This window comes from Haematobia irritans, chromosome 3 (genome assembly GCF_050003625.1).
Source record: "Haematobia irritans isolate KBUSLIRL chromosome 3, ASM5000362v1, whole genome shotgun sequence".
Classification (NCBI taxonomy): Eukaryota; Metazoa; Arthropoda; class Insecta; order Diptera; family Muscidae; genus Haematobia; species Haematobia irritans.
Genome location: NC_134399.1, coordinates 135,879,408 through 135,890,771, shown reverse-complemented (window position 1 = coordinate 135,890,771; position 11,364 = coordinate 135,879,408).

The following is an 11,364-nucleotide window of genomic DNA, read 5'->3' as shown; positions in this document are numbered from 1 at the left end:
TGGTGTTAGTATATGATCTTTAACAACCGTGCCAGAATTGGTCCATATCGGTCCATAATTATATATAGCCCCCATATAAAACGTTCTCAATTCATCTGATCCGGTTCAAATTAGGAACGTGGTGTTAGTATATGGTCGCCAGCGTTGCCAGAATTGTTTCACAAAAAACCGCTAGATTCGTCCAAAAAACTAGCCCAAAAAAGCTAAAAAATTTTAAAAAATAGCTAGAAAAAAGCTAAAATTTTTTGTACCAAAAGTCACATTTTGATATTGAAATTTAACAAACTTAAAGGTTTTATTTCACTTAAAATGCATATTATTTTAATTGTATTCATTTTAATTCAATTTCTGTGAGACTGTAAGAAAATTTAAGTCTGTTTGCGTACTCGATACATTTTGATTACTATCACAAATTTTTCTGGAAGTCCTTCGTTTATATTTCCTAGTAAAAACATTTTCCCAGTAAACTTGCAATTGCCTGCTGGTTATATATATATGGTTATAATATATTTCGTTTTAACTGAATTAATGATAAATTCGTGAACGTGTACACTTCTCCTAATTTTACCCAAGAGAATAAAACCCATTCTAACTGTCTTGCAAGTTTATATTGAATAACTTTTATTCGAAAAATTCCCATACAAACCTATTGTTGTCCAATTTTCGTAAATGTAAATCCATTCCATTAATATATAGCAGATTTGTTTTGATCCTATCACTACGAATTTTTTCATTGCATTTTTTGATGTTGAAAAAAATAATACCACATTCAAAACTTTATTTCCTTAATTATTTCTATGTTCGGTTCCAAAGATTTTGTACACTAATGATTTTGGTATTGATTCCGAGTCAATTTGAATTTAAATATTCGTTTTTTTTTTCAGATTTTTCTTCATGAGCTATCACAGTGCTTTAAAAACGTGCTAACGACAACTTAAATTTCCAAATTCAGACTCGACTTAAGTAGAAATTATTCTATGTATACGTTTTTAAAATAAAATGTGGAAAACCCTCTTCTATTTTTGAACGCTATTTTGGTTTGGTCAAGATACAAAAACTCCACAAATTTAAAGACTATTTCATTAATTTAAAGAATTTTTTAGAATTGACCCTAGCCTTCTTTCATGAAAAGATACCCATTTTTAAGTTGAATCACTTAACTATAAGGACAAAAAAATTTATCGGCTATTGGACAAGGAAAACAGTTTATATAAGAGAAATTCACAAATGCTATTATAACCAAAATTCGCGTTCGTATTTTAAGGAAATGATATCTTTGGCCTCACCACAATATTTTTTCAATGTACACAGCAATTCACAGCTACTATTTTAATTTAGTAATATCATAATAAGTGTAGAATATTATAATAACATAAAAAGGATAAACGAGTCAAATGCTAATATTCCTAATAATTTACTGACAGTTTATATAAGGAATTGAAATATGTGGAAAACCTTATTCTGGCAGCAAGGCTTAGATAAAAACGAAGTTTTATCCATATTTCAATAGGAACATGTAGAAAATAAAAAAAGCCAAAAATAGCTAAAAGTGACATGAAAAAAGGCAGAAAAAAAGCTAAAAGCTAAATGCATATTTTTCCTGCTAAACGTCTTCAAAAAAAGCCAAATCTAGCGGGAAAAAAGCTAAATTGGCAACGCTGATGGTCGCTAAGAACCATACCAAAATTGGTCCAATCACACAAAAATTGGTCCATATCGGTTCTAATCATGGTTGCCACTAGAGCCAAAAATAATCTACCAAAATTTTATTTCTAAAGAAAATTTTGTCAAAATTTTATTTCTAGAGAAAATTTTGTTAAAATTTTATTCGGTTCATAATAAAATTTTCATTATTGTCAAAATTTTATTTCTATAGAAAATTTTGTTGAAATTTTATTCGGTTCATAATCATGATTTCCACTCGAGCCAAAAATAATCTACCAAGATTTTATTTCTATAGAAAATTTTGTCAAAAGTTTATTTCTATAGAAAATTTTGTTAAAATTTTATTTCTGTAGAAAATTTTGTTAAAATTTTATTTCTGTAGTCAAACTGAATTATGTACGTATTGGATCGATCTTTTTTGATTTAATATATACCACGTATGGACTTACATACAATTTAGAAGATGGTGGCAGGAGGTTTTAAGATACCTTGCCATCGGCAAGCGTTACCGCAACTTAAGTAATTCGATTGTGGATGGCAGTGTTTAGAAGAAGTTTCTACGCAATCCATGATGGAGGGTACATAAGCTTCGGCCTGGCCGAACTTACGGCCGTATATACTTGTTTAGTTTAATATATACCACATATGGACTACCTTGAAATTTAGAAGACGGTGTTACGAAGTTTTAAAATATGTTACCTTGCCATCGGCAAGTGCTACCGCAACCCCAGTAATTCGATTGTGGATGACAGTCTTCAGTAGAAGTTTCTACACAATCCATGGTGGAGGGTACATAAGCTTCGGCCTGACCGAACTTACGGCCTTATATACGTCGGATACGACAATGAAGTTGTATTGTCCTTATAATTAAGTGATTTGAATTAAAAATGGGTAACATAACATGAAAGAAAAATTTTTTGGGGTAAGGTCAACTTGAATTTAAAAGTTAAGAAAAAATTTTTAAAATTAATGAAATTGTCTTTAAATTTGTTGTCTTTTTGCATCGAAAAATCGTTCAAACATAGGACATGTTTTTCAACACTTTATTTTAAAAACGTTTTTTACTTGAAACATAGCATACTACTGGAAGTGGAGTTTTAATTTGGAAAATATAGTTGTCGTTAACTCGTTTTGAAAGGACTTTGATAGCATATGAAGAAAAAAAAGCTGAAAAAGTGAAAAATTAAAATGTGCTTCCCAGAAGCAAGTACACAAAACCTACAAGAAAATTGTGTCTTAAAAGTATCCTTACTTGTATTCTCCGCTTCTTTGGCTCGGAATCAATACCAAATTTTTTAAAGTAAAGACAAAAATCTTTGGAACCGAGTATGCTTTTTTTTCAGTGTATTGGTTCATCATGGTTGCCACTCGAGCCAAAAATAATCTACCAAAATTTTATTTTTATGGAAAACATTGTCAAAATGTTATTTCTATAGAAAATTTTGTAAAAATTTTATTTCTATAGAAAATTTTGTCAAAATTTTATTTCTATAGAAAATTTTGCCAAATTTTATTTCTATAGAAAATTTTGGCAAAATTTTATTTTTATAGAATTTGTTTTCCAAATTTTATTTCTATAGAAAATTTTGTCAAAATTTTATTTCTATAGAAATTTTTTTTCCAAATTTTGTTTCTATAGAAAATTTTTTCCAAATTTTACTTCTATAGAAAATGCTGTCAAAATTTTATTTCTATAGAAACTTTAAACTTAATTATATACGTATTTAATCGGCCTTTTTTAGTTTAATATATACTACATATGGACTACCTTGTAATTTAGAAGACGGTGTTAGGAAGTTTTAAGATACCTTGCCATCGGCAAGTGTTACCGCAATCCAAGTAATTCGATTGTGGATGACAGTCTTCAGTTGAAGTTTCTACGCAATCCATGGTGGAGGACATTCAACGGACATTCAAATTTTTTTGCAGGTTTGAATTAATTTTATTTCATGAGATTTCCGATACAAACCAATATCTCCATTTCTCCGATTCAATTGTATTTCGAACTATTTTATACAAATACTAGCACACGTATGTTTAACAACATGCCTTGAGGTATCGGTTTACAATGGTGAGAGAAGGTAAATGTGCTTTCACCGATGTGGCCAACAAGAATGCCTCTTCAGTTTTGTTGGAACGGAAAAAAATATGTGAAAGAAATGATGTTTGCATTACAAGATGTGATTTCTTTCTTTGTTGGCCAGGAAACTGCAAGTTAGCACTTGACTAAAGTATATTGAAATAAGAAAAGTACATATAATTTTAATTTTAAAATACAATACCAAACAAACAAGGCACTCTTGGATGGATCACTAGGAATAACTTAATTTTAAGGTGAGAAAAAATTTATATAAATATTTTTTAGTATATTCTATCTATGATACTAAATTTCGTGTACTGTCAGTCAATCTGTAAAGGATATGGTATGATATATTATCCAAAGAGAAAAGGATATCCAATTAACTTGAAGATATTCTCTCTCGCTCCCTCTCTACCTTTAAATATCATTTGAACACGTGTCCTGTTTTTTTCTGTTAGAAATTCTTTACCAACTCCCAGATCTCTATTTAGGTTCACCAGTATTATAGATGCTGTATGTCCTTCAATTTGTAATAGCGTCACCTATACTTCGCAGAAGCATCTTTGAGGGTGTGTTGGTATGTGTGTGCATGTATTTTATGCAAGCACATTTCCTGAGGACATTCAAAGGAAATTAAATTTTTAATGTGTAGGTATGTTATCATATAAGAGCCATAGAAAAAAAAAACAACGTAAAGTGTAAAAGAAGAATATCATGAGAAAGTTTGAGAAAATTACCCTGAAAATTCTGATAGTCATTTTGGTTTCTTTAAAAGTTAAAGATTTATAAGTCTAGGATATACTTTAAGCCGATTTATGTATGTTGTTCACGGGAGGGAGCCAATATTATCAAATTATTAAAGAAAAATTGCAGTGTTCGTTTTTAATTCCTTCATTAATTCTTCTCACATTTGTTTTAATCACAGTCCCTAGTTAGATGTATATTTAACGTGGGGGAAAAATTGATAATTAAAATAACAAAAGTTGAAATCACTTTGCTTTCATCGAAGTGGAATACCATATGCTACGAAGTCTTTAACAGTATTCCGAAATTTTGCATAAAGTAGACTGTGTCATAATGGATTTTTCGAAAACTCCAGGACATAAATAAATTAAATAAGATCAACCAAAATAGAAAACAAGTATATGCGGCTGTAAGTTCAGTCGCACCAAATACTAAATAGACACCACGATGAAATAAATATAATAGGTTTCTTGAAAATATAACAGGTTGGCTGATAAGTCCCTCCATTCCCCAGTCTAACAAAGAAAAACCCATTTTTTTTGTCAAAATAGTTTTTATTATTCAACATAGTTCCCTTCAAGAGCGATACAACGATTATAAGACCTTCCAATTTTTTGATACCATTTTGGTAGTACTCCTTCGGTTTTGCCTCAAAATAGGTCTCAGTTTCGGCGGTCACCTCTTCATTGCAGCTAAATTTTTTCCCTGCGAGCATCCTTTTGAGGTCTGAGAACAAGAAAAAGTCGCTGGGGGCCAGATCTGGAGAATACGGTGGGTGGGGAAGCAATTCGAAGCCCAACTCATGAATTTTTGCCATCGTTCTCAATGACTTGTGACGCGGTGCGTTGTCTTGGTGGAACAACACTTTTTATACCCTCCACCATACACTGAAAAAAAATATTGCCGTGAGGTCAAAGATTTCATGTCTTTACGAATACGAATGCAAATTTTGCTTAGCATAGAAGACGCATTTCTCTAGTATAAAGTTTTTTTCCTTGACCAAAGGTCGATAAACTTTTCAATGAAGTCGTATCGTCCTTATAATTAAGTGATTTGATTTAAAAATGGATATCATAACACGAAAGAAAAAATGTTTGGGCTAAGGTCAACTTGACCTTAATAACTCAGAAAAATGCTTTAAAATTAATGAAATTGTGTTTAAATTGATTGTCTTTTTGCATCTTGACTACAATGCAAAAAATTGTTCAATCACATATTTTTAAAAACTTTATTTTAAAGAGGTTTTTACTTGAAACATAACATAATTTCTACTGGAAGTCGAGTCTCAAGTTGGAAAATAAAGTTGTCGTTAATTCGTTTTTAAAGGACTTTGATAGCATATGAAGGAAAAAAGCTTAAAAAGCGAAAAACTAAAATATGCTTCCTAGAAGCAAGTACACAAAACCAAAACTGCAAGCACCGCTCAGAATCATCAACACGTTGTTGTTTTTGGGCAAATGTGAGCTCGCGCGGCACCCATTTTGCACCGCATATCCAAATATTGATGAATAATATGACTAACACATTCCTTTGATATCTTTAAGGCCTCTGCTATCTCGATCAACTTCATTTTACGATCATTCAAAATAATTTTGTGGATTTTTTGATATTTTCGACGGTAACCACCTCTTTCGGACGTCCACTGCGTTCACCGTCCTCCGTGCTCATTTCACCACGCTTGAATTTTGCATACCAATCAATTATTGTTGATTTCCCTGGGGCAGAGTCCGGAAACTCATTATCAAGCCAAGTTTTTGCTTCCACTGTTTTTTTTCCCCTTCAGAAAACACTATTTTATCAAAACACGAAATTTCTTTTTTTCCACTTTTTTCACAATAACGAAAGTTGCTTCAAAAAAGACGCTCTATCTCACAAACTAATTGGCTTAGAGACATCAAATTTTGACACGAATCATTTGAAGGTTGGTACTATATAACAAGTATATACGGCCGTAAGTTCGGCCAGGCCGAAGCTTATGTACCCTCCATCATGGATTGCGTAGAAACTTCTTCTAAACACTGCCACCCACAATCGAATTACTTAAGTTGCGGTAACGCTTGCCGATGGCAAGGTATCTTAAAACCTCATAACACCATCTTCTAAATTGTATGTAAGTCCATACGTGGTATATATTAAATCGAAAAAGATCGATCCAATACGTATATAATTCAGTTTGACAAAGTAGACATAAAATTTTGACAAAATTTTCTACAGAAATAAAATTTTAACAAAATTTTCTATAGAAATAAAATTTTCTATAGAAATAAAAATGTTCACAAAATTTTCTATAGAAAGAAAATTTTGAAAAAAATTTCTACAGAAATAAAATTTTAACAAAATTTTCTATAGAAATAAACTTTTGACAAAATTTTCTATAGAAATAAAATCTTGGTAGATTATTTTTGGCGAGTGGCAACCATGATTATGAACCGAATAAAATTTGAACAAAATTTTCTATAGAAATAAAATTTTGACAATGATGAAAATTTTATTATGAACCGAATAAAATTTTAACAAAATTTTCTCTAGAAATAAAATTTTGACAAAATTTTCTATAGAAATAAAATTTTGGTAGATTATTTTTGGCTCTAGTGGCAACCATGATTATGAACCGATATGGACCAATTTTTGTGTGATTGGACCAATTTTGGTATGGTTGTTAGCGACCATATACTAACACCACGTTCCTAATTTCAACCGGATCGGATCAATTTGGTCCTCCAAGAGGCTCCGGAGGTCAAATCTGGAGAACGTTTTATATGGGGGCTATATATAATTATGGACCGATGTGGACTAATTTTTGCACGGTTGCTAGAGACCATATACCAATACCATGTACCAAATTTCAGCCGGATCGGATGCAATTTGCTTCTCTTTGAGGCTTCGCAAGCCAAATCTGGAGATCGGTTTATATGGGGGCTATATATAATTATGGACCGATGTGGACCAATTTTTGCATGATTGTTAGAGACCATATACCAACACCATGTACCAAATTTCAGCCGGATCGGATGAAATATGCTTCTCTTAGAGGCTCCACAAGCCAAATCTGGGGATCGGTTTATATGGGGGCTATATATAATTAAGGGCCGATATGGACCAATTTTTGCATGGTTGTTAGAGACCATATACCAACACCATGTACCAAATTTCAGCCGGATCGGATGAAATATGCTTCTCTTAGAGGCTCCACAAACCAAATCTGAGGATCGGTTTATATGGGGACTATATATAATTATGGACCGATATGGACCAATTTTTGCATGGTTGTTAGAGACCATATACCAACATCATGTACCAAATTTTAGTCGGATCGGATGAAATTTGCTTCTCTTTGAGGCTCCGCAAGCCAAATCTGGGGATCGGTTTAAATGGGGGCTATATATAATTATGGACCGATGTCGACCAATTTTTGCATGATTGTTAGAGACCATATACTAACACCATGTACCAAATTTCAGCCGGATCGGATTAAATATGCTTCTCTTAGAGGCTCCACAAGCCAAATCTGGGGATCGGTTTATATGGGGGCTATATATAATTATGGACCGATATGGACCAATTTTTGCATGGTTGTTAGAGACCATATACCAACACCATGTACCAAATTTCAGCCGGATCGGATGAAATATGCTTCTGTTAGAGGCTCCACAAGCCAAATCTGAGGGTCCCTTTATATGGGGGCTATACGTAAAAGTGGACCGATATGGCCCATTTTCAATACAATCCGACCTACATCTATAACAACAACTTGTGCCAAGTTTCAAGTCGGTAGCTTGTTTCGTTCGGAAGTTAGCGTGATTTCAACAGACGGACGGACGGACGGACGGACGGACGGACGGACGGACGGACATGCTTAGATCGACTCAGAATTTCACCACGACCCAGAATATATATACTTTATGGGGTCTTAGAGCAATATTTCGATGTGTTACAAACGGAATGACAAAGTTAATATACCCCCATCCTATGATGGAGGGTATAAAAATAATATGCATTGAATACTAGCGACGCCATCTATGTATCAGATCGGGGACTTATCAGCCAACTTGTTAGCTCTGAAGTGCGAAGATTGCGGTGTGCAAGTTATGTCAAAATTTAAATTGAAATTTAGTTCTCTTTTGGACACATAAATAAATATGTAAAATAATATATAATTACAAATATGTTACATTTTGCTGTTGTTATGAATTGAAATCTCCTCTTCTCTCTTTGACCCAAGATATGGCGTCGATATAGTTTGTCTTTGATTCTGACCACTGTTTGATTTACATATTCGCCTTTAGCGTATAAGGGTTCAACTTCTAACCAAATTATCAAACATGCACACATACACGTCCCCCACGATATCACTGGTTTTGCAACATGTCGAGAACACGTCTGCTTGCATTGTATCCCTATTTGCCAAAACGCCCACGATCTCTGGCCATAATCATGTGCTATTGCAAAAGGTGGGTGTGTGGGTGTTTGGGTGTTTGAGTGTGTGTGAGATTATTTGCCATTGCCGTCTGGTGTTTTAATTATGAAGTATTTAGGAAAAATGCTACTCTTCACCATCATCACCCCCGCCCACAGTAATGGTGCAAGTGCATAGAGGTGGTTGTTAATGTTGCCACTCATGCTTCGACTTCAACTTGCTCGGTCGGTCGGTCGGTCGGTCGGGCATTCGAAAAAGTTTAGCACTGCCATTATCATTGTCATCAACAGAAAAACACTCACTGATATACAAGGTGGCAGGTGGTATAAGGAGTAATTACAGCTTTCAACTAAAAAAGAGCAGATGCTACCAATTCTCCACTGTTCCACTTTCATATCAGCTTCATTACTGGAACATTAGAGGTCGTTGTCTTGTAGCTATGGCAAAATGTTTTGCTTTTTTTCTGCCACTAACATTGTTGCTGATGTTTGTTACATTGCATCTGCGGTACACGCAGAAAAGAAATGTATGCGTTGTGGTGATATATGAATGAAAAATGCTATGATTTGGAATATTTTCATATGGCGGACATATGATACTTTCCAAGTGATTTTGATATTGGAATACGAAAGTTGCCTTTTATATTTAGAGATAACAGTGAGTACTACTTCGGCTTTTCAAGTTGAAAAGCACTTTATTTTCGCAATTACTTTTTCTTAAATAATCAAAATTGTAAATGAAAACAAATATATGCCTGTAAATGCTTGCCGTAATCTAGAGGAACAGACAACAATTGACTTAATTTATCTGCTTTATATTGAACTATTTTAATAAAGTAACCGCGAAAATTCAACGTGAAAAGCCAGCATAGTGCTGGCCTTTAGAGAGCACAGCTGAATAAATATCAGCTAAATCATTTTATTGCTATTCAAAAGATATCCCATTAAGGTCTATAGATTTTTGAGTGCGTTTGAACCAATTGTCGAAGCATTAATCACATGGCGATCTTGTAATATCAGTTGGAGCATCAATGGTTTCCGGAACAACAACTGCTTTTTAATGTAGTTCGTCTTAGATTGAACTACCATACCAATAACTAATACTAGGAGCCACCGTGGTGCAATGGTTAGCAGGCCCGCCTTGCATACACAAGGTCGTGGGTTCGATTCCTGCTTCGACCCAACACCAAAAAGTTTTTCAGCGGTGGATTATCCCACCTCAGTAATGCTGGTGACATTTCTGAGAGTTTCAAAGCATCTCTAAGTGGTTTCACTGTAATGTAGAACGCCGTTCGGACTCGGCTATAAAAAGGAGGTCCCTTGTCATTGAGCTTAACATGGAATCGGGCAGCACTCAGTGATAAGAGAGAAGTTCACCAATGTGGTATCACAAACGACTGAATAGTCTAAGTGAGTCTGATACATCGGGCTGCCACCTAACCTAACCTAACACTACGCCTTGAGGGTGCTTCATCCCCAAAGATTGAATTAAGTTCATCGATGCACTGTTCTTGAGTTAGTAATCGTCAACAGTTAGAAAAAGGAATCGCACGAAAATGTTCACGATTTAATTCCATTTTTTGGATGAGATAAATTTTTTATGTTGCTGTAAACAACACAAATAGTACACATATATCAAAATCTTCCAATATTCGGAGTCCCAAAAGTTTTGTTTGGCCATATTTTCTTAACCCTTAAAGATAAAGATATACTTGATCCATATCGGTCAATGATTATATATAGCCCCCATGTAAACCGATCCCCAGATTTAGCTTGCGGATCCTCTAAGAGAAGCATATTTCATCCGTTCTGGCTGAAATTTGGTACACGGTGTTAGTATATGGTCTCTAATAACCATGCAGAAATTGATTCATATCGGTTCATAATTATATATAGTTCCCATATAAACCGATCCTCAGATTTGACTTCCCGAGCCTCATGGACGAGCAAAATTCATCCGATTCGGTTGAAATTTGGTACATGGTGTTAGTATATGGTCTCTAACAACCATGCAGGAATTGGTCCATATCGGTCCATAATTATATGTAGCCCCCATATAAACCGATCCCCAGATTTGACCTCCGGAGCTCTTGGAGGAGCAAAATTAATATGGTCGCAAATAACCATGCCAGAAGTGGTTCACATCGGTACAGGGTGTTTTTTTTTGGGCAGAAGGACGAACGCTATTGAATTTGGAAGAAATCTGATCAAATTTAGATATAGCTCTCATACATATGAATCGCCCGATTTCGACAAATGGGGTCACGTTGCGCTCTTTTGCAAAAGGATCGTCACCAAATTTGGCAAAAAGTAGTCCTTTTCATCCTTCAAGTCTGCAAAATTTCATCCAAATCGGTTCAGATTTAGATATAGCTCTCATATATATGTATCGCCCGATTTTCCCAAATTTGGCCACAAAACCATTATTTATCAACCAATCTTACTCAAAGTTGGCTAAA